The sequence below is a fragment of the Pleurodeles waltl genome, chromosome 4_1, assembly GCF_031143425.1.
Source record: "Pleurodeles waltl isolate 20211129_DDA chromosome 4_1, aPleWal1.hap1.20221129, whole genome shotgun sequence".
In the NCBI taxonomy this organism is placed as follows: Eukaryota; Metazoa; Chordata; class Amphibia; order Caudata; family Salamandridae; genus Pleurodeles; species Pleurodeles waltl.
Window position 1 is genome coordinate 810,181,003 of NC_090442.1, and position 23,706 is coordinate 810,204,708.

The window sequence follows — 23,706 nt, forward strand, 5'->3', positions numbered from 1 at the left end:
CCGTCTCCCGTGCTGGGGAGCGGAATTCCTCGCCCGGGAGCGGGTGGCTGTCTCCCCATCCCAGAAACTGCACTCAGGAAATGCAGCGCTGTGGATAGAGCTCTGCCTGCAGTCCGGCTGGTGGCGTGTGCCCACCATCCTGAAAACGTCTCTGACAGACAGCTGCAGCCCTGGCACTGAAACCTCGGATCCATTCTCCAGCTGCAGCCCTTTTCATATTTCCAGTTGTGAGAACCCCGTGCTGTCAGATGCTGCCACTTGCTGTAATGACACGTTTACAGTGGATACGACATTCAGAGCCTGGCATTTATAAGTACCCTTTTGCGAAGCTCACCCCATGTAAATGTGTTAAGGGCTTGGGAGAGGCACTGTCACCATGCAACAGCTTGGATAGTCCCCTCCTTCCTCTTGATAAGGTCAGCCGAAGGGACTTTGTTATTGGTTTATTAGGTGAACTAACCCGACTTACCGGTGCAATTGTATTTACTGAGCAGCCCTAAAAGGAGACTTAAAGGCAGCTTTTCATCCTTGCAGAGATTACACGCAGAGCTCTCCTGCTTGTGCAGAGTGGACTTTGCGTAGCAGTGCAAAATACCGAATGAAATCGGCCCAATTAAAACACAGCAGGCGAGGCTGACTCTTCACAAGGAGAAAGTAACACCTAGGTGTTTCATTTCAGCCCGGGCTTGGTTTCGCACTGTTTATTTACCGAGGCAGAGCGTTGTCGTTCTTGTTTGATTTCCAGTAGATTTGTTTTCAGTGTTTACTCTGACCTGTGACAGAGTACAGTAGCGCGGGGCGTCTAAATATTTGTCAGCACTGAACTACTGAACTCCCTTCAGTTGGTGAAATACCACTGTCCCCCTGACCCCCAACCCTCCCACTCGCCACTTCTCTCGAGATGCAGTTTAAATCCATGTTTTACATTTCCGAGCCCCCTTCAGGGCTTATGTCTTAGGCTCAAAGTGTGAGGAATGCATTCTTTAGGTGTCTCCGCTGCGGAAGATCAACATTCCTATGTGGTTTTCAGATCACGAATTTGGATGGATTTCTGGTAAAAGTCTGTGGCTAGCATAATTCGGCAGACCGGTAAATATTATTGAAAATTGGAAGTCATGCTTCTAGGTAGTTGCTTAGTCAAAACAGTGTCAGTTTCAAAATGTCAAACTCGTTTATTTTTGAAAAGTTGCCTTGAAATATTGCAACAAGCACAGATAAATATTTAAGGATAGCCCGTGGGCGTTTATTTGTCGTTGTAGTCACTAGAACAAATGTTTATTTTTTGTGGTTTGGGTTTTAGCGTAAAAATAACGTCCCAGAGAGTTTATCTCGTTTAGTTTAAAGAAATGGCATTTTTTTTATTTGAAAAGCATTGGTTTTGGTTGAGGTTTGGTTCCTCCTTATTTAAGAGGCAACGCGTGGTGTACGTAGTACGCCATACAGTAATCAGAAAACATGTTTGTAAATGCCTAGGTGGAGTTTAACGTTTTTTTGTCTATACAATTTTCCTGTAAATAAGCAACTGCATCCCCTTAATTAGCCCATTATACAGCTTGATTCGTTGAATTAAACGTTTTTAGATGTATTTGTTGATGAAAATATAGCAGCGTTTTCTGGAAAGTTAATGCCCAGATTCAGGCCAGAAACAACCCCCACTCTCTCTCGGCACTTGCCCACGCTCACATATTGGAAGGTTAGTCCCGCTCACAGCCAGGGAATTGTTATTTATCTGTATTGAACAATGGATTCTGAATTAGTTGTATTTCCCAATCCACATTAATTTGAGGACGACTGTTCTGCTTCCAACCCTCTGATTGGGCAGCCCTTCTCCCATGAGGTATCATTTTAAATCAATAATGTGATTTTGTCTACACGCTAAAGCATTGAAGCTTGGGGCATCCGATATTGTGAGATATTTTTCATTGCTGCTTATCACTGGTTCCTGCACCATTGATGACTATCTGCAGTTCTCCTTTTGGGATCTGAATGGACTGGAGTTATGACTGAAGCATGTTTGTTATGTCTAACAATAACAAGCTTATTCCCCTTTTGAGAATCCCACTGATTTGTTGCCAGGCCAGTTAGCTATTTTTTTATTGACGTGTTATGACTGTTTTAAAGATAAAACCTTGTTTTTCTGCGAATCGGGTAGAATGATGAATCTCTCAGGGTAGGCCCAAAGAAGCCTTGCACCCTTATAAGCTTTAGAAGGTGAAGATAACACGCCATCTCTCTGCTACCAAGTCCAGATTGAGACTAGCAACGAGGATTTTTTTTTTCAAAATGCAATAGTACATCACACACCCAAAACTACATTTCCTATCAGTACAGCATCATGCCAGAATCCTCAGTACATGATTTCCGTACTTTGATAATCATTAGGACCTCTATTTTGCACTAATCATTTTCCGCCAAATCCGACATAGGGATATTTAGGCCTTAATGCAGCTTTTGGCTACTGACTTCTCGCCTCCTCCTTTTTCTGATAATCTGCAAGAGGCCTACACTGGAAACAAATATGTGCAATATTTACTTCACCTTTTTGTAATTTGTAAAATTGTGACTGTCCTTTTTTTTTTTTACCCAGCTTTCCAAAATTCAGGCTTTTAATGCATGCCACAGAAGTTTAGTTTTATACAGCCTTAAATCGCAGTTCCAGATGGACTCTGTCCCCCAAAAAGGAATTCGTGTAGAAAAAGCAATACTAGCAACACTTTAAAGATGAAGGCTTTTGAACAGTTATCTGTCCCCACAATCTGTGTGCACTCTTCTATGACAACTTCTTTACCTGGGGCTGCTCATCCCTCTTAATTAAAAAAAAATACTTAAAACTAACCTCTTCATAATTTTCTAAATGATAATAAAAGAGCTGTTTAAAGATTTCTCTTTCTAGAAGAGCAGCAACAAATTGCTCCATGACATAGTTGCATTACAAAAGGCCAGTTTCAGAATTAAAAATAGCACTTAGAAGAGGAGTCCATTCTAACCGCTAGCCATATTCAGTTCAAATGAGCCAAGCTCCCTCGAATGAAACCAATGTTGTTAGCATTACAAAATTTAAGGTTGCCTTGTATGATTGAGCCTAATCCCTTTAAGAGTAATAATAGTGTCCGTATATGCCATATGATATAATATTCTGTGCCTGCATTTAAATCTCATACAGTAATGTTCGGCAAATACGTAATTGACCAAAATGATCATTATAACTATGTGACAAGAAATTTGTGATTAATCTGCCACTTCTACTTTTGTTGACAGACCGGATTTCTTCTGCCTTGAGGGCACCGCTCTGTGGCAGGCTGACATGCCATATAGTTCGTTCATACTGTAGCAAGTTTTTCTTTTAAGCCTTATCCTAAATAGCTTAGCGTTGCAGATATATATTATTATACATAAGGGCACCTGACAGTAGAGCTGAGTTGCTTCAATATTGCCTACCTTGACAGGTGCCCGCTACCCTACCTTCTTTCCTAAGTATAGTTTAGATGTTTTGAGCACCTTCACATTTGAGATGCTGAGTCCTTCACCTACCTTTGATTACATTTAATTATGTATTGTTTCTTTCAGTAATATTTCTGCCTGCTGTTTTAGTTGGTAGAAAAAGGGGTTCATGCGTGTACTGTGATTGTGTGTCAATTTTTGATGAAATTGGATGATCCAAAATTAAATTTCACGTTACCTCAAGCAGGTCAACTAGATAGAGTAAGTCTAAATTAATAATATAATATAATACAAAGAAGGGCACCACATCAATACTCTTATAATATCACTTTATTTTATATTATATTGGTTTTGGGTAGAGGCGCTGGACCCAACAGTGTCCACCCATTCACAACTTACTTCCTCTTTCCATCATGTCATTTCTTTTGCTCCGATTTGGGTCTTCAAAGAGTTTCATGATCCTTAAGGGGCTTAATTGTACCCGCTGGTCACTGTTGTCTTCTTCTTACACCCACTTTTGTCTGCATTTGGAAATCTGCACCTCTGCATGGGGGAGAAGGTGGGCCAGTAATGCCTTCTCATAACATTTCTTTTTTGAAATTCATTCAAACCCCTCCACCAAATTGTCACAGCAAATCACAGTGACAACCCATATGCACAATCTCAAGGGTAGCAGCCACATCAACTGTATCTTCCCTTCATTGACTGCCAATACCCAAAAATATTAAATTCAAGCTAGTATGCATTTCTCACCACTCCTTCAACAACATTAGCTATTCATTGCTGGCAGACTCCAACTCTACATTCCCACGAGAAATTTACACTTCTGCCAACAATCTCCTTGTTATCATTCACTTCTGCATTTCACATTCTAGAACATGAGACTTTTGGCCATGTATTCAAACTTAAGAAAGTTTGGCTACTACAAATCTGTAACTTTTACAGTCCACATGGCTCACTGCAAAGACTTGCCAACATGGTCTACTGTCAAGCCTTACCAACAAGGCCTGCTTGAGAGCCTTAGCAACATGGCCTATTAGAGACTTTATCAATGTGGCCCACTGGAGTGCCTTATCAACGTGGCCTACTGGAAAGCCTTAACAACATGGTCTTCTTGAGAGCCTTAGTAATATGGCCTACTGGACAGCCTTAGCAACATAGCCTGCTAGAGAACCTTACCAACGTGACCTTCTTGGGAGCCTTAAGAACATAGCCTTCTGGAGAGCCTTAGCAACATGGCCTTCTGGAGAGCCTTAGCAACATGGCCTTCTGGAGAGCCTTAGCAACATGGCCTTCTGGAGAGCCTTAGCAACATGGCCTTCTGGAGAGCCTTAGCAACGTGGCCTTCTGGAAAACCTTAACAACATGGCCTACTGGAGAGCCTTTGCAACATAGGGTTTGAAGGTTTAACATTTCCCACCCCTTGATGCTTCTGTCTTGCTTCTCGTCGTAGGGACAAGAAATTATCTTGGTAGTGAATGTTACACTTTATAGATGTATATAATACTACTCCTGTTTCACATTGATGTTACTGAGTAGCAGCTCACACTACTGCCAGGCACACTCTTCCCCACTTTCAAAGAAGGCATTTGAAAGATTTGTCACAATACTACAACAATGCACATCAAGTCGTCGCTGTACATATCAAATTCAAAGCTAAACTCACCTCTGCTTGAAAAAGAAACATAGTGTCCTTATTTACATCAGAGGGGTTCCACTCAAAGTCACTTGCCTCAAAACAATTTGCCACTGGAGAGAAAGGCTTGGTCATTTAAATAAATTTATCTAAATATTGCTTTATCTGTATTCATGAAACGTGACATTAACATTGTTTATTAATTCTGAAAAGGCGAAACATGAAAGACATTTGCTAAAACAGTATGAAGAAACCAACCTAGATATCCAGCTTCATTTTAATTCAGATAAAAGTAATAATGATGCTAAAAGTACTCAGTTCATTATATTGAAAACGACTGGTAACATCATTCTTGCAGCGTGTCTTTGGTGTTCTCACTATTTACAGGGCAGTGTGGCAGTGCCCCACACCTTCGTCCTGCCGCTCTTGTGGGGCAAGTAGTTTGTTGGGCAGCTTTTGGCCAAGGGTTCAGGGAGGTATTTTATGGTCGCACTTCCCCTTTGTTACTCACGGCCATGTATAAAAAATGTTGGGCACCAAATTTCTACAATTTTTAAATCCCTCCATTCCTTCACGGTGACCTTTACCAGCATAAATAACTTTCAACAATGAGAGGCTACTTTATTGAGTTGGCTGCAGCATTTATGCATTGTTTTCCTTTTAACGGGGACTTTTTCTACTAGTTTTTGTACGTGCTCCTCTTAGCCTCCATTCTTGGTTTTAGCTCCTGTCTGGTTACCTGATGGAGGTCCATCATGCACCTTTCTCTGCTTTGTAGTACTGTGTTTCAGTGTGTTTTTTTTTTTGCATTTTTTTTTTCCTAAGACCTATTTCGGCACCATCTGCTTGAGGACATCCACCTTTTCCTGTGTTGTGGTCGCATGCAGACCACAGTTTTTGTAAGAGGTACTCGTAAGTCAGTGTCTGCAGCAAGGAGACAAATGACACATCCTTGTTTCCAACCCCTGATTAAGTTGTTTCTGATTTTTGCGTTTAAGACTGTGGGTGAAGGCATGCGCTGTTCTCTAGGGCCAGGACCCGGACAGTGCTTAGGGCAGTGATAGTAGTAAGGTACTGCTTCCAAGGTTCTACCCATTCACCACATCAGTTGAACTAGAGAGTCATCAACCTTTGCTGGGAGGCGGAAGAGACCAGGACTGGAGTCCTGCCATTATTTGGCATTAGCAGACACATTTTTCTTCCTTTGCTCTGTCCTCCTTTCTCTCTGCCTGACCTACAGCCTTCCTTGGTGGTGTCTGTGTGGCTTGTAGCTCTGCTCCATGACCTCTGCACCAACATTCACCGCGTCCCTGTCCCACCCTACTACACCTGGACTGTACAGTGAAGCTCTAGTGTCAGGAGTGAAGTATCCCAGCAAGCAGATAATTAAACTGAGGAAGGGAAAGATAAGCGTAAAGCTTGTGCACGTGTCTCTGTGTGTCCTACATTTGGGTGTGTGCACATGTCTGTTATTGTGTGTTTATGTCTGTGCCTGCCTGTGGCATATGATGATGGACCATTGACATTTGCATCTATGCATTGGCCCTGGTCTTGTTCCTAGTAGATAATGGTGAAGTGTGGACACATGAGACCATTACATTGATAAATTACACGTCACCTGGCTTCCTGAAATATGATGAGGCTGCATATAGGAAAATTGGAGTGTGCATGTACTGTGAGGCGTGATTGTGGAACATGAACACACAAGATAGTATGTAGACAAATGGGAATAAACACCGGCAAATGAGAACGTACTTGGTGTGTGAGGTTGAACCTTTGCACCTGAAGCCGTTCCTGGCATCTGGTGAACCAAGATGAGCACACAAGACTGAATACAAGCTGTGACTAAACCTGGGCATCTGAAACTGTCACTGGCATATGTTGGTGAAAATTGCCACGGAAGACTGAAAGAACAAGGGTATATGACACTGTAATGAGGCTAAACCTGGGCGTCTGAAGCAGTTTCTGTCCTACTAAAGTAGTAGATTGGCATTTATCAAAACGCATGAGCATCTAAAAACGAATTTAGACTCGCGAGGCTTGTGTCCCCATGAGAGGCTGTAAAAGGACACGAGAGACTTTAAAAAGTCATCGCTATGAAAGAGGCAATAATGTTTGATTCTGAGCATGTTTTAGGCATTTGAGACAAACTAATATTTTAGACCAAAATTTGCAGCTTTACTGCAAGTGTCCAGTTCACATTTAGCTGCAGCATTAGTGTACGTGCAGAAATAATAAGCTGATTAGTAACATAATGTAATTGTTTACCAAACAACCTGGTGTTTAGGGTAAATAGTGTTTTCAGAGATTATCAAAGTACTGCTGGGGAATCAAATTAAATTCTTTTTGTTTTTTAGTCTTGAAATTGATATTTGAGTAATAAACCATGTTAGGTTTAGGTCCACATGTTTCTGTGGTAATGTCGTATCCTTGGTTTCAGAGGGTACTTAGTTTGCTGCTGTCACTATTATTTCTGGAAGTCTGGAGGGACGTCATGATTTATATTAGTAGCGTTTTAGTGTTCATTGTCTATATTGAATTTCTGTTCAACAATATTACAACATGAAATGTGCATACCGACCTAACAATCCCCAAAAAACAACCTATTGCCCCTTTTCCTAATCCATGAAGGAACCTGCTCCCCTGCCCCCAATTGCCTTGCCAGCATAATTACTTCTCTTCCTACCCTATCAAGACTCCATAATTGCCTTGTTCTCCGGACACCCTTCCTCTGTCAGTGACATATCTGTCTCTGTCCAACAGCCCCAGTATTCTCAATCCCTTCAGAGATGCTAGGCCCTGTTAGTCTTGACTAAAGTAAGTAACAACGGATCCCACAGTTTACTGAACATTTGCTTCTTGTTAGATAGTCTGTAGGCTAGCCTTTCATGGACTTTTGTTGGGGATTTGGTGTTTCTCCGACAAAGACAGAATCACCTGTGTTGCTGCCAGCTGACAACATGAGATTGTCATTTTCCTCACTGAGTAAAGTGGATAAACGTTTTGTGTGGCCTATCAGGATTATCTTTCCAGAACATATTTCTACCTATTTAACATAATTTATGAGCTATTGTTGAGGACTTCCGCCCCGACCTTTTCCAGTATCAGACAGCTCCATTGGGTGTGCAATTTATAGTCCATGTTCCTCAGCACTTTCTCCAGCATTTATCTGATTGTATAGGTTCCATTGCAGGTATCATAGCTCGTGTTGTGCCAACTATATGGTATTTGTGTATTGTCTCTTACCCTTGAGTGTGCTTTTAGGTAACTGTAAGCTTGCTGAAATATTTCCTCCCACTACCGAAAATCTGGAGTGGTTTAAAACTATTTTTCTATTGTAGTTGGTAAGGAACATAATGACCATCTGGTGTGAGTTTAGGATCCAGTATATGCTGGCAGCCAGGCTTTTAGTCAAGGTGACCAACCAATTGCAAAAATTACTTGAAGGGAGACATCTCCCCGCTTAACCTTTGCCTGTAGCGCACAGTGCGTATAAAGCAAATAACAGAAAAGTTCTTGTTTTGGGGATACTATACTCTAGTTTGATTGCCTCAAAGGGTTTAATTATTATTTTTGTAAAGATAGAAGTCTCACAATCTAACACAATCCAGTCACTCCACAATTGACAGCCGCCTCTGTTTAGCCCAGGTGGGGAGTCATTGGTGTCTAACAGTGGAATTTAGGGGTTTGAATCAGAAGTCACACATGCACCAAGAGTGAAGCGGACTCGCGCTTCTTTATTGAGTCTGATTACTGCGAAGAGATGTAGGTTCCAGCCTCGTTGACCTTTCAGTACCCAAGGACCGACCCTTAGTGGGTGACTGGTTAGATTTTTATCAATGAAGTACCATGATCTGTCTGATTCTCCCTGTAACCATTGAATTGTATGCTGAACCTGGCAGGCTTGGTAGTAACATAGAAGGTGCTAGACTTCAATCCTTCATGTTTAGGTTGTTCCAGTTTAATGTTGGCTTCTTCCCAGATCTACAATTATTACAGATACCTTGGAGGTGACTGATATCGTGATGCTAGAGAGTTAAGGGGAGAGTTTGAAACATGTAAAATTTTGGGCACAATCATCATATTCAACACTGCAGTTGGGCCCAGCCCAAGAGAGCGTATGAATCTGCCATGACATGATGCCCACCTTGACTGCTCGCAAGAGAGCCATAACATTTTCAGTCACGCAGGTGCACAGATTGTCAGCCTTATACCTAGGTACTGTATACTACTTGTTGCTCATTTAAAAGGCATATTGGATTGAAAATGATTCACCAGCTGTGGTCCACCCTCTAGCACCAGTCCCCTCAGACTTGGTGAGATTATTACAGAATCCTTCCGCCACCTGTTAAACCTCCAACTCAAACAACATTACATTTAAATATTGTTGTCGCTCCTTTATAGTTATCATTATATTACCCCCAAATGCAGTGACTGATACTTCAGGTTAAGGGACTAGCCCTAATCGTGTGTGGGAGGGTTTCTACTGTAAGTGCAAAAAGTAAAAGAGAGAGAGAAGTCCTGGTTGGTGGCATTTTATGACAATGTAATCTCTTAATATAATATTGTTATCAGAGGGCTGTTTTGTAAGATAGTTGTATAGGGATATGTCTGCTTATGAACCATCACATGAAGTGTTCGAATGTCATCAGAAACTGTAATATCAGTCTGAGCTAAGGGATAGCTGATCCCTCTTAAGATCCATGTTGTGAAATCTATATGCATTTTCACTAGCCTGCCACTCCAAATAGAATTTCAATCACGTTATATTTTTATTTTCGTTAAGTTTTTACCTCTACTTTAGATTCATCATTACCACATATTACCATTTGTCCACCACTTTGGCTTACACCCTAAAAGACCAAGACTATCAGGCAGATTGGTAAGGGCAGCCAGGCAATTTCTGCATGAACCGAAGGTATGATTTTTTTTTTTTTTTTTTCATGAGGCGAACAGAAGCAGACAGAAAACAACACTTTCATTGGAACGGGAAAGCGCAAACTTGTTATGAACCTCAAAACCTTACCGCTTTTTGGGTCAAAAGATGTGCAAGATTATCCATGCTCTCTAGAACTGTAATATTGGTTCCAAGTTTGAGCCTTTGTGAAGATCTTTCAACACCATGACAAAGGAATGCAGACTGAAAGGCAAAGACTTAAAGTATGCAACATACTTGACAAAACACAATAAGTTTATTTCGATGTTTCTTGAATAAAAAGTCACGAAGGATCCCAAGAATGGTAAAACTGTTTCTTAAGGACAAGATCAATATAAATTATACGAAAATATGAATCCAAATACCCACAGAGCATGGCGAACTCAGAGATATGTGCTAAAGTTACTGATATGCTGTCAACGGCTTTCAAGTGCTAGTTCTGACTCCATTCAAAGTAAGTTATTAAAAAGTTGGTTTGATTTTAGTTTTAAGGGAAAACTCTTTTTTATGATGGAGTTGGTGACTTCAGAGACTGAAGTCTGCAAAACAATTTATAGCTAATCTTCAGTTGTCAAAATAGAATCAGATGAAAATTGTCTTGTTTAGGTATGTTCGAGGTACAGAGGTGTTGTGCCTTGAAGCCTTAAGAGATAATGCTTTATTCTTGGAACTGCTAGCAGGATTACTCTAAGTGAACGGTCAGACGATGAACAGCATGTGTCTCAGCAAAGGTCTATGAATAGAAAACGTAGCTAAAGTTGCGTATACAAGTAAGGTTATAGCATGCGCTCATAATTTCTGAATTGTATAGTAAGTGTGTTTTGGTCTTACTATTTTTTAATTATTGTCTCTCGACCAGCATTTATTCCATTAGTGGAGATTGGTGCAGTGAAGAAATTGTCATGGTACTCAAACAATAAACATTGTGGAAACTGGCTGTTCTATCTAATGAACTGTGAATGCATTAAATTCTCGACTAGAATCATTACAACCTTCCTTTAGGCTTAAAAACACCCCTGAGTAAATTTACTGGTGGGGTCTCGTCACTGACGTCCAGCCAGTGGATATTCTTTTCTAAACTGGCGCTTGAAGCACAGCTTAGATCCTTAGAGTGTACTTTAAGAAACTCGGATTGCACCAATTGACCACTCTGTTATTAGTGAGATTGCGCTTACTTTCTGTCATACTATTTTGAGGCAGAATTGCTTGACTTCACTGCCAGACAGGCATGTTGCAGTGCAACCTGAGCAAAATGGTCGGGGATTTCTCTTAGAATCACATGCTCCAAAACAACTAATTTGCACCTACAATCCATACTGTATTTTATTTTTCCGGATTGTTTTAATCACTTATCAGTTACTGAATTCCGTTTCATTTTGTAAAATGGTTATGTTTTTAAATTTGTGGTTAATATCAAAATGTCAAACCAAAGTGAAGCAGCCCAAAGTGACAGAAAAATGAATGAAGTTATTTAATGGCTAATTTTTATGTCAATAATAAATAAAAGCGAACCTATTTTAAACAGTTTTAACTATATTGAACATGAGTTAAGGTCAGTTTTAGGATCTAGGGTTAAAGGTGTTAAGCATTTTCAGTATTTTGGTATTCTTTGGAATTTGTGATCTTTGTTTTTTTTCATTACTTTCAAAGCAATGTTAAGTGGGCTTGTAATCAGAAAGGGTCCATCATTGTAAGTTCATCATTATTGGCTTCTTATTTTCATAGAGATCCTGTAAGCTTCTTGCTGCCGGCTGAGAGAAGACAACTCTTAACCTTTCAGAATTGCATGGGTTTCTTATATTGAAGTGCTAGACCAATGCAACTTCCAATTGTAATGCGTTAGACTAAAAGTGAATGTTTTTGATAGTCATCCTAGGAAACAAGTTACTTTTCAGCTAAAAGGAGAGACAAGATGAATGTCACTGGAGAAGTATGTGAAGCCTATCGGATGTGAACTTCCTGCTGGGCAACTAGCAGAAGCTCAGAGTTGAACTTACATTGTACTCATAGGTTAGCAGGATCTATTATTGAGTCATGATGGAAGAAACGAGCACATTAGAACAGTGGTAGCCGCTTAGTAAAAGTAGTGGTAGAGTAGGGGGAGGGCTCTATTAAAAATAAATAAAGTAAAAGTTTGCTTACTGTGAATGGTCACTGATTCTCCTCCATCTTCTTCTCTTCCTGGCAGCACAGAAGCACCCAGACTTCCTAAGCCAATCACAACACTGCTGTCACCAGCATGAGACCAGCACTGTGATTGGTCTGAGCGGCCTGCTTTGGCACTCAGACAGGTAGTGTGATCCTGTGCATGCTCTCTATCCGGCTGTGCAATACAGCCCAGTGGAGAAATGCTAAGTGTGCATGTCTTTTTGGCCGGACCAAGACAGACGGTCAAAGCGTCATGAGCGCTTATGGTGCACTCCACTCCTTCTCCAGCCCTCCTTCAGCCCAGTCCTGTTCCACCCTAACCTGGCTCGGACTGAAAAATAGAAAGATAATAGCATTGTGTTATTATCATTTTATTTTTCCTTCTTTGCACAGTGGGGCAACGCTCCGCCGCCTTAGCGGAGGAGCCGCCTCTGCATTAGAACCTATCTCTTACCACGCTTATCTCCAGGGCACACTTGGGCACAGCTACAAAATTGCAGCAATACAATAAGAGCAATCATGGTCAATCACGCACAGCAATAAAGAAATCCCCATGTAGGTCACTCTTGGAACTAACACCCTTCTAACCATATGTGTCAATGCTATGTAAGCTTAAGCAATCCTACGCTTCCCTCATCTTCATTTCACTCTGTGCTCAAGTTCAGCAACACAATGAAAAGGAACTGCCTGTGTCTTCACTGCAGGAGGAGCCTGGGATAACACCTTGCAAGGGCCTAGATCTCCCAAACTCTGGTGCACAATGATTTATACCCATACCCCTGAGTGATGCTGCAGCAGAACAGGGAGCCTATTTAAATTCAAAATATTTTGTAGATATGCAAGAACAAAAACGATATACTGATGGAAAACATATTTGGTTGGCGATTTTGATATCATTGTTCAGAAAGAGAACAAAAATGTCCTGCATTTATGACTAGCTATGAGCATGTTACGGAACTTCTGTGTTATGCATACGTTTTATGCATGCTGTAAAATGGAATCTGAAATTTGAAAATATGCATTGACAGCAGCCATGTAACATGCAGGTGAGCCTTGTTTACCATGACATTTCCTTGTTCAGGCAACACTTTATTCAACACCTGAGCACTAGATCAAATTTTAGCAAACATATCAAGAAGAAGGCTCAGTGAATTAAAACCCTTGAATCTGACATCTGCTGTGATCAGCAGGTCACAAGAAGAAAGTCTGAATCAGCATTCCAGCAGACGAGATATGTCAATTGAGTAATATTAAAGTGTGTGATAGCATCTGTAATTTGCTGTGCTCATAAACACCAGAAGTACAGTATTGATCACTTTATAAAAAAATTATAAAATTATTCAAGTTGGAAACTGAACTCTTGAGAAAATATTTAGTTTGGCCGGAAGGATCTTGGAAATATGTTTCCTTGAAGTGTTGTAGTATGAGACTGGCATATCTGCACTAGGTTTATAGTTATTTTTTGGTTTGGAATTCTGAATCCGCAAGTTAGGGATAAAGGAGAAAGATAACGATGCTTGTAAGGTAACCCCACGGACTCTCTCAAATTACCAACAAATGTCCCCGTTCATTGACTGTATTCATAAATTTTGTTGAGCTGTTCATAGGAAATTGGGAGGATATGCAGGTTTGCACATGAGAGGAAGCTTGGCAGCTGAACAACAAGGTATGTAGGCTCAGAACCAGCTTTGTACTGATTTTCATTTGAACATATTAAGAGCAGTTTCTAGCCCTCTAATTGGTGATGCCAGGTTACGTCTGTGTCTACCGCTTACTCATCTTGGGGATTTGGGTTCAAAGGTGCTCATTGTACAAATAATTGTGATGCTGTGTGGGGGTCTTGAGTGCTGCAGTGATTGATGGTGGAGCAGATACTGTCATGAGTAACATCAGGGTGTGCCATTGTGTTTTTTATTTAGGTCCCTCCTCCTAGAGGTCGGTGGTTGACATAATGGTGGATGGCAAGATATGCCAGGATGCATGTTCTGCTTTGGTTTTGACTGAAAGGGACAGTAGGCTCGTTTTAAGGTAGCAGAAACTTTATAAGTTTTGGGCAGTGCTCCTCAGCGTTCCTACTCCAAGATGGTGTACCTCTTTATAGGTCAGGCTTGATCCTAGGGATTGTGACAGTAGTATAAAAAGAGTGCAATCTATGGACACTTGCTCTTCTTTTAGTACTGTTTTTTAAGTTGTATGTAATTGCCATACTTTTTTCAATTACTTTTTATCCTTTCCAATCCCTTCTGTGTTTTGTAATTCCTATTTATATATTTTTTTAGAATAATGTATTAAAGTTTTCTCTGGTGTTTACCTTGTTTTTCGCGGTGTGGGATTGGCACCGGTTGAACCATATCACCACATACAGCTGCTGTTTGTTTCCTGATGGTACATCATGGCACAAGGATGTAGGTAATCTGCAGTCTTCCCTTTCAGTTCCATACCCAGCCTCCAAGTCAGACCTGTGCTTGAAAGATTCCACACATGTTTGATAAAGGAATGCAAAGGTCTAGGAACATCACTGCAAGCGCCTATGTCTAGGATTAACAGAGTCCACGTACTGAACTAGTTGGTAACAAAAGTGCAATTATCAACCATAGATTACACCCTTTTGCATTTTCGAGCTGAATTTGTGTAAACTGGCTGAAAAATAGAGGTATATTTATGTGTTAGTGGATTCGGGATTTTCTTGAATTCAAGCTGTGGCCAGAAAGCACGAATATCTGTCTTCTGCATTTGTCATTCATTGTAGTTAACTAACCCTAAACAAACTGGTAGACCCAATTTTCATTTCAGAATATCAAGTGGTATGTTGTATTGCTGCAGACGGAACCATATGCGATATTTCAGTGTTGCATCTCCTTGTTCTAGGCTCTCAAGATGGAAGTGTACGGAATACAGATCCTAAATAAGAGCAAAAAAGCACTTCTTCGTGTTGATAGATCCTTCTAATCTCTGTGGTCACACCATCTGCTCATTGTGGGGCTCTTTGATCATCCTCCAGGAGACCTGGCTCATTTGCACCGGTCATGTAAGTGACAAAGGGTATCACACATTGTTTTAATTTACACCATGGAACCACATTCCCGTTTTTAAAGAGACCACTATTAACTAAGTTTGCCTTTAAGAAATGACTATATGTAGAATATCTTATATAAAAATATCATCCTACAAAAGTATTATAGCCAGAATATTGACTACCACAATGTCCCGAAAGACAGATATAGGTTTACTGTCTCAACACCCTTTAAGATGTATATGTCATGAAGATACATATTAGTGGAGTTAAGAATAGTAAACTAAACCCTCCTATTCATTCTTACCTATATGATGTTGGGACAGCCAATATTTTGGCTGATGTATATTTGTAGGACAATAATTTATATTCTGGTAGAATATCCTAAGGAACAGCTGGAACTTTGCATTCATGTTCTAGCAATGATAAATCTCCAGCGGGAATGCAGTGTCCTCAACTGTAACAACTGCTTAAATGATACTGCTTGTCTGCTTTTGAAATGGAAGCGGAGAAGCAAGCTCCCACCAACCCTGATAGCCTGTTAAGAGTAAGTTTTGGCATACACTATACCCAGCGCCCTAGCAAAGATGGACCCTTCGAGATCCTCCAGTTGTCCGATGTGGCACTCAGTAGATGCAGATTTTGCGCACCTGACATGGTCCTGTGCCTCCGTGGGTGGTTATTGGAACTACATTTTTGCACAGCTTTTCCTAATGATTGAAATAGTTTTTGGGCCAGATCCGCCCCCTGCCTTGCTGGGGCATGTTGAGACTGTACCACCCGGAGTCCGTAGATTCACAGCCATAGCTTTGCTGCTAGCACACCAGGAGATTGTCATACACTGAGGCAGTTGCCGTCACCCCTTTACTGCCAACTGGTTATAGAGCATGAAGCACTGAGACACCACTAGGGAAATTGATGCTGTGCTCAAACCCCCTACATTAAGACTGAAAGACATTTATTTGGCAACCACTCGGAGATTACATTCGGCTGCAAGAACACCCCGATTCAGACTGATTGCATCCCTTCCTCTATCTTGACTCTTTTCCTTCCCTCTCCCTGCATGTGCTATCCACATTGTCTGCAACCGCTGGAACCTCTCCTTGCTTTATGTATTTACCCATTATTACTTGATATATCTACTTATTATTTTCTTTTACTCCTGTACAACCTGTCTACGATCTTGTGTGCTGTTATATTGCTTTTCAAATTTGTCCTCCTTCTATGGACCTACTTTCCGAGACTGTTTGTTTTTTTGTTTGTTTTTGCTGTATTCTTAAAACTGATAAATAAAGTTTAAAAAAGAAAGAATAAGCTTCTGCATTTTAGGGCAGAGTTGACAACTCGTTCCTCTGCGTGGTCTATTATGAATTATTTAAAATTAACATGGACCTTTAGTTCCACCCAGAGGTGCGCTACTCTCTCACTTGATGGTTCTAGCTGTTGTGTATACCAGTCCATCTCCTAAAGAAAGCGTACATTGTAGTGTATGAGGGGACTAATTCACATCTCAAAAGAACATACTGAATCATCATACATTAACTTCTTTAGCTCACTGATGCATTTTCTACAGAGAGCAATCTTTTTCTTTTGTTTTTTTTGTGTGCTACAAGCTTCACCTTAATATTAGAAGCATTGATTCGCCCATGCCGTTGCGTTTAAAAGGGTAGCTATGTGTTTTACGCAGTAAAACTTCTCCAGTGAAGCACCAGCCATAGTGCACAGCGCTCACAGAAGCTCTAGGGGACAACTAGGCACTGCATGAAAAGAACATAATGTAACTTAGCTTGCCATGTGCCCTTAGAACGCTATAAATACAGAAAAAGGATGTATTTATGCTCAAAGGAATCTCTCTTGAAAGTGAAGTTGGGTGCTGTAGCACAGAGAGAGAGTGTGTCTGTGTGTGTTTGTGTGTTGGGGGGAGGGGAGAGAGACTGGCTTAAGCATGTGTACTTCATAAGAGCCCTCAGTTGACCCCCCCACAAAGCCTCTTTGCAGCGTTTGTGAACTTACCAGTCCACGGGTCAGACTGAAGCTCACCCTCATAGTGTCCCTAGTCCCTTGTAATTTCCTGGCATATCGGACCTGGCTATCAATGCCTTTTAGATGTCACCTACGATGTTCCAGCAGCCATCAGTATAAATAAGCACATCAACTCCGAGTGAATATTCCATCCTGCACGATGCCCATTGACTGTATGGTTGCCACTTTGGGTATCTCATGATGCTTGCACTGTCTCTGAAGCAGTCATAAAGAGACATGATAGCGCCATATGAAATCCCAGCAAGCAAACAAAGCCTTTAAAGGAAGAACAGTCTTTGGAACATGGAGGTTCATTCCCTAAACCCTCCTTTCTGTGGTGATCAGAAACAATACTGATGTTCCTCTCTTCTGATTGGCAACAAATGAAATACAAAAATAGTTATTTGTGTCATACATATGATCTGTACCCGAGGAGCCCTTTGCCTTACTCAGAACAAATAATACTTGCAACGATTATCAAACGTTTACATGTTGAATCTTACTATCGCCTTTGATGACCCTTTAAGAAAGTAGATTTAAATAGTTAGCAGATACAATGCTGTGCGATTTTGTTGGAGTTTGAATTTGTAAGTTTTTTTCTAGTGAATAAAGGGAAGTGGGTTTTGTTGGTTTCTTTGGTTATTCGCTGTGAAAAACCAAGTGGGCAGAAAATGGTGCTCAGTCTTCAGTACGTCTGTGCACTGTCTTTCTTAGGAATACAAGACCACCAGGCTGCCGTTCTTTCCCTAACATTGGAAAAATTTACTACAGTTCTTTTTAAAACGCTTTTTTCCCAAATGCTGGAATTGTCTGACTAATTGTCTCTGCATAATGACCAGATAGTAAGCTTCTACCATCAGCACATCTGTGTGTGGTAACTGAAGGTCTTCTAATATTTCTTTGTTTTATATGTTTTGTAAAGCCCTGCATATGTCCGCGGGTATTCTTGGAGCACTTAGGCAGGAGGTAGTAAGACGAGTAAAACTGGAGTAAATAAAGCAGTAGTTCGAATGAGACTGATGATGGGAAACCACCACGTAACCAACGATAAAGTGCTCCCAGAGACAGTCATGTCTGTCACAGCTCTCTGAAGAGGAGGAAATGCCTGGCTGCCTGACTGTTAAGTACAAATAAGAAAAGCAGGTTGCTGATCCGACAGTCAGTCATGGGGAGGTAAAGGAAGGAACGCATGATTATACAGGGGTAGACAGTGACCAGCCTTTGTCCAATCTTCCTTTTGTGCCTCCTCCAAATCTTTCCTGGTGATTTATCACTTTACGCTCATTTGCGTCTAAAGGGATGTTGGCCTGGATACACTGATGTCCTCCCTCAGGTCGTGTGAGACCAGGGTGCTGCCCCTTCTGATGCAGGAATAGTTCCCGTGAGTGACGTGGTATACATCTGCCAGAACTCTTCTTTCAGACCCTTCCTTCAAGTGTATGCAGGAGTTAATTAGGCGCCTGCTGTTTCCAATTATAATTCACTACGTGAATCCTTCATTAAAATCGTATTTTTTCGTGCCTTGCCCTTACACTCACTCTCACTGTCTTGCCTCTGTGCGTTGCACAGTGGCAATCGTCACTGCTGTTATGGTTCAGCCAAACATTCTGTTTAGAAGGGATTTTTCTCTCTCCTTTTGTGGATCTTTACAAAATCTCAGCATATGCAGCCAAGGTGCAACATGACAATTTTCATGCGGTTATGTACAGGTGGAAACATCTTTTGGGGCAGGCTGGGGGAAAAAAGATGTGTTTTCCCATTTGACCTTACATATGAAACTTTGCTCACGGTCACAGGAATATTCAGCATATTTGCATCAGACTGGGCTTGAATGTAGAACTTAACTCAGAAAGTATGCTTTTTGGGTTTGAAGTTAAACTGTTGAACAGTTTTTGATATATTAGCTTTTGAAATGGTATGTGGTGGCCTGTATGTTTCTTGACAGTTCAAAACACATTTCGTGATTTGCTTATACATTTAGTATGATTTAATAAACATGAATGCAATTTGGCAGACTCCTAGATTTCTAGCCTACTCTTGGTATTTTCAAATTCATGCAGATCCATTGAGGCTGGGGAGGACAGCTAAGTGGGAAAGACTAAAGAGTGCCCATTTGCTAATAATGCTGTCACCGTGTGACATGGTAGAACTTTAGGATTATATTCCTACTGGTATGTCAAGTTTTGTTCCAATCCGTTAAGAGGTGTCAGTATACTTAAAAGGAGGGGGCAATGCATTTTTCATGTACTAACAATTTTACACCATTTCAGGAATCTGCATGAATTAGTGAATTAGCGATTTATCCTTGAATACAGATTATTCAGGTTTTGTACAGGTTCATTAGGTGTTGGGTGCATACCTGAAATTGGTAGTCATAACAGATTTTACTTGATAACTTTGGAGACTTTTTCTGGATCTCAATGAAATTTGGCACAGACGTAGAATGTTTAGCATACTATTTTCCTTTATAAATCCATGAAGATCGTTCAAGTGAATGCACACATTGAACAATGTGTCCAAATGCGTTAATTTGCTAATAAATTAGTGACCTGGATGAGGAGAATTGACATCTAAAAAGTGATCCTGATTTTAGCTTTCTAGGGCACTAACTCTATGGAAAAAGGAAGCAGAAAGTAGTAAAAATGAAGGAAACCCAAAGAGATGATACAGTAAGTAGGGGAGAAAAACTAACAGGAAAGCAATCATAATGAGGGAAAAGTTTGAAAAAGGACAAGAAATTAAGTTGGATAAAACAATATGAAAGCATTGATATTTGAAATGTAAGTATATTTACTCTATTATTATTATTATTATTTAATTTTTCAGGATTCAGTGATCCTCCGTGGTGCCATAGAATGAGCATGGGCCGTACTCTATGGTTTTTGTTCCGATCACTTGATCAAAATGGTTCTGTGGTTCCGGCTCCATGGATCCTGCAATTTTTTCAATTTTTAATTTTTGTATAAAGTTATTTTCAGTGTATACGGGCCTCTGTTTTTTAATATTGGTATGAGGGTGCACCTATATGTACGCGTGTATGTTACCCTAAAGATGTTTTACTTTTAAATATGTGAATTTATGAGTTACTGGGATCTGCAGATCCGCCCGATCTCACAACCAAACTTTCCTATTTCATTGGCTGCATTTGGAACCCACCCTATTATAGTTTTAGCCACACCCTATGGTAGTCATTTCTGGTTTGAACTCTCTGGAAGCAGAAGTGAGATCCAGTGCACCTCTAATATTGTCTGTTTGCGGGCAGTTTATTTTGAAAAATGGACAGAGCTTCATCAGTGGAGGATCATCAGGAAGAACCCACCACGTAAAGAGCAGGAAACATCCCCTCAAAAGAAGGCGAGTGAAGTGAGGAAACACTTTACTATAGCTACAGGGGAAAAGAAGGTGAGCGCTAAGTTTGTCATCTGTGGCAAAAAGCTATTTTGTGGAACATCAAAAAATTCAACATGGAACGAGCTCCATGTGGAAACACATAAAGATTATACATGAGAGGGTGTACACCAGAATAATGCGAGAGAGGGCAGCTGGAGAAGGTCTTTCAAAATCCTCTGCTTCTGAAGGACAATCACCATTATCTACAATTAGAATGCCAGCTGTCAGCCGAGAATGGGGAGCAACAGTAACTTACTGTGCTACTTGTCTTATTCTCATCTGTGTAAAGGTGTCCTCTATCACAGATTGTTTTGCTGCTGTCCTCACCATTGCTTTTTTTTTTTTTAATTATAATTTTCAAAGCATGTTTACCATTTTTAAACAGCGAAGCAGGTTGCTTCTTGGTTCTTGTGGTGCCCTACCTAAATAAAAATCACCCCAAAAAATAAAAAAATCTTCAAAAAAACCCTTCAAGAAAAAAAGGTTCTTGATAGAACCATTTCATTCACTCTAAAAAGAGCTGTGTCTGTGTTTTTTTTTTTTTCCGGATATGTGATGTACTATGGTGTGTCTATCTACATGTGTGTATACTTTAGTATTTCATTGAATGCATGAGTGCATGCCTCAAGTTTGTTAATCTGTGCATTATTGTGTGCCTGGGTATTTCATTTTATGCATCAGTGTGTGCCTCAGTGTGTGAGTGTGTGCATGAGTGTGTCCCTGGGTGTGTTAGGGTATGTATCAGTGTATGTCTGGGTGTGTCAACGAATACATTAGTGTGTTCCTGGGTGTATCAGGGTGTGCCCAGGTGTGCTGATGCATGCATCAGTGTGCTTGGGTGTGTCCGTTTTTTTTATCAGTGTGTTCCTGGGTGTGTTGGTATATGTATGAGTGTGCGACTGGGTGTGTTAGCGTATTCCTCAGTGTGTGCCTGGGTGTGACAGCGTACATAACAGTCTGTGCCTGGGTGTGTTACTGCATGCATGAGTGTGTGTCTAGGTGTGTCAGTGTATACATCAGTGGGTGCCTCGGTGTGTCAGTGTATGTAGCAATGTGTACTTGGGTGAGTTAGTGTATGCATCAGCATGTGCATGGGTGTGTCAGTGTATCCATTAATGTGTGTTTCAGTGTTTGGGTGTGATAGTGTATGAATTAATGTGTGCTGGGTGTGTTAGTGTATGCAAGAGTGTGTACCTGGGTGTGTTAGTATATGCATGAGTGTGTGCCTGGATGGGTTAGTGTATTCATTAGGGTGTGCCATTGTGTGTTAGTGTATGCAACAGTGTGTGCCAGGGTGCGTCACTGTATGTATCAGTGTGTACCTGGGTGTGTCAGTGTATGCATAAGTGTGTGCCTGGGTGTGTCAATGTATGTATCAGTGTGTGCCTATGTGTGTATGTGTGAGTGTGTTCCTCTGTGTGCTATTCTATGCATACGTGTGTTTCTGGGTGTGTTAGTGTATGAATGAGTGTGTGCCTGGGTCTGTTAGAGGATGCATGAATGTGTACCTAGATGTTCAGTGTGTGCCTGGGTATGTCAATGTATGTATCAGTGTGTGCCTGTGTGTGTATGTGTGAGTGTGTTCCTCGGTGTGCTATTCTATGCATACGCGTGTTTCTGGGTGTGTTAGCGCATGCATCAGTGTGTGCCTGGTTGTGCCAGCGTACGTAACAGTGTGTGCCTGGTTGTGTTACTGCATACATGAGTGTGTGTCTGGGTGTGTCAGTGTACGCATCAGTGGGTGCCTCGGTGTGTCAGTGTATTCAGCAATGTGTACTTGGGTGAGTTAGTGTATGCATCAGCATGTGCCTGGGTGTTTCAGTGTATGCATGAATGTGTGTTTCAGTGCTTGGGTGTGTTAGAGTATGAATTAATGTGTGCTGGGTGTGTTAGTGTATGCATGAGTGTGTACCTGGGTGTGTTAGCATATGAATGAGTGTGTGCCTGGATGAGTTAGTGTACTAATTAGAGTGTGCCATTGTGTGTTAGTGTATGCAACAGTGTGTGCCAGGGTGCGTCACTGTATGTATCAGTGTGTACCTGGGTGTGTCAGTGTATGCATGAGTGTGTACCTGGGTGTGTCAGTGTATGCATGAGTGTGTGCCTGGGTGTGTCAATGTATGTATCAGTGTGTGCCTGTGTGTGTATGTGTGAGTGTTTCCCTCGGCGTGCTATTCTATGCATACGTGTGTTTCTGGGTGTGTTAGTGTATGAATGAGTATGTGCCTGGGTCTGTTAAAGGATGCATGAATGTGTGCCTGGGTGTGTTAGTGTAAGCATCAGTGGGTGACTGGATGTGTCATTGTATGTATCAGTGTGTGTCTGGCTGTTTTACTGCATGTATGAGTGTGTGCCTGGGAGTGTTAGTGAATGTTCAGTATGTGCCTGGGTGTCTTAGTGTATATATCATTGTGTGCCAGGGTGTGTCAGTGTATTGGAACCATGTGCCTTGGTGTGTCACTGTATGCATTAGTGTCTGCCTGGGTTTATAAGCTTATGCATGAGTGTGTCCTGCTTGTGTCAGTGTATGTATATGTGTAGGCCTGGTTGTGTTTTCACTAGTGTGTATTAGTGTATCACTATAATAACAGGGTTGTGGAATTTTTAAAATAATCTACTTGACCAAGGGACAAAATGCTAATGAGATCTACATGTCCTGAAAATCACTTGTCCCACCTACTTCCTACATCAGTCTCCGCGGGTGCATTGGAGGCACTCTGGCATGGCAGCCACATGCTCCATTCCTCCGTGATGGTGGGTGGGGGGGCACAGTCAAAGGCCAGTGTTTACCCACCACTGTTTCCATGTGCAGAGACTGAGAGCGCTTAATCCAGTGTTTGGAGGGGGCGGGGCCACAGAGTGTTCCTTTGCCTGGAGTGGTAATATGATCACGTTGCCGGGGAGGGGAGTGCAGTTCAGTGCTCACAGGCAGATCAGAGGCCTACAAAAGTTCTATACTGACAGAAAGCCCAAGCGCTCACAGCTTCAATACTATTTACTGATTTAGGCCCTCAGTAGACAGCCATACTCGCGATGGCGGTCTTACCGCTGTGGACCCGGCGGTAAAGACCGCTGCATTACGAGTCTGGTGGTTTGGCTGAAGCCACTTCCTCTTCCGTC

General features: G+C 41.3%; 1 protein-coding gene across 5 annotated transcripts in view; it reads left to right on the forward strand.

Moving 5' to 3' along the window:
* The window catches only part of CDK17 (cyclin dependent kinase 17), a 410,092-nt gene that overhangs the window by 36,317 nt on the left and 350,069 nt on the right, over window positions 1–23,706 (forward strand). Inside the window, exon 2 of one of the 5 annotated variants that reach the window (XM_069229532.1) lies at window positions 15,030–15,189. The exons of the other annotated variants lie outside the window; for them this stretch is intronic. The gene's annotated coding sequence lies outside the window, so the exon portion shown is untranslated. The remainder of the gene's footprint in view (window positions 1–15,029; window positions 15,190–23,706) is intronic. 5 annotated transcript variants of the gene reach the window in all.